A 1396-nucleotide genomic window follows, 5' to 3' on the forward strand; every position below is an offset into this window, starting at 1 on the left:
CTTCCCTCCCCGTGAAGTAGGAAGTCAGGTGAGAGACACACACAATCCCCTCCCAGCCCCGGCGAGGTGGGTAGGAGCTAATCACTGTTGTTGTTGGGCTGGTGGCGGTGGGGTTTCATGCTAATATCCCCCCCCTTTCCCTTCCTCTCCCGCCCTGCTCGATCCCAGCAGCGCCCCAGCTCCCCCGCTTCTCTCTGCTCCCCCCCTTCCGCGGCACTTTCTCCCTCCCTCCGGCGCAGTTTCTTTCAATATTTATCCACCACATGCTCGGCTGTCAGCTGCTTCCCCCCCTCCCAACCCCGGGCGGGAGGAGCGAGCGGAGCAGGCTCCGAAAGGGCCGTGACAAAGGTGATCGATACTGGGAGGATCCGGGCCGCGGCCGAGAAACTTGTGCGGGAAGCGGCCGCCCGGGGACGGCTCGGAAACCTGCGTGGATGGACCCGACAGCTGGCAGCCGCCTGCTTCCTTTGAGTGCGGGGGGAGAGGGGTGGGGGCATGCGTCTCGGATTTTGTTGCTGTTTGCTTGCTTGCTCGTGGGTTTTGTTGTTTTTTGTGGGTTTTTTGTTTTTTTTCCTCACCTTGCAAAGATTTTACTTGTTAGGCTCTTGCCGCGAGCTGCAGCCCTGCAACTCTAAGCCTGCTGAAGCGAGTTTGAGTATTTGTAGAAGCCACTTCTCATTCTCCCTGTCTTTTATGCGGTGTTTGAGCTTGCACAGAGTGCCCTGAACTAACTTTTGGTGTCTGAATGTCTTCATCCATGCAACTGCTGCCTGGAGAGAGACTTTTCTTCCCCCACTACCTTCCTTCCTTTCTTAGCTGATGCACCCTTTGTAAATCAAGTTCCCAGAAAGTGAAGCTGGCAGTGAATTCGGGCTTTTCTGAAAGCTGAAACATGTCTTTTACTCTAGAAGCCTGTGAAAAGAGCGTGCGGGGGGACTCTGAACCTCAAATCTACTCGCTTCCTTTATTTTTACTTGGTGAACAATTTGATCTTTCAGCTCGGAAATGAACGGAACTACGCCACCTCTGAAATAGGCAGACAAGGGTCTTTGGGTAGATGTGCAATCTGTTATTAGACCAACTAAAGAGAAATTGCTCTTGGCATGCTTTTGGGCACAAACGCCCTTCTTTGGGCATAGGGAAAGTCTCCTAAATGACAGAGACTATCATGTTTACACAGAGGTGCCTTTCCCTAACAAGTCCCTGCCACGCTGACTTGTTACCAGTCCTGCTTATTGTTTGGAGAAGCTGTAAGCTTGTAACACCATTAGTAAATGATCATTAATCTGGAGAGAACACATAGCCCAAAGATTACACAATAGTAGTAATAATTAATAAAATTGACCTTGCCAGCATCTCATAGTTACTATTGGAGATTCCCATGCATACAGGACAT

This window comes from Gavialis gangeticus, unplaced genomic scaffold (assembly GCF_001723915.1).
Source record: "Gavialis gangeticus isolate Ggan-Ray unplaced genomic scaffold, GavGan_comp1, whole genome shotgun sequence".
In the NCBI taxonomy this organism is placed as follows: domain Eukaryota; kingdom Metazoa; phylum Chordata; order Crocodylia; family Gavialidae; genus Gavialis; species Gavialis gangeticus.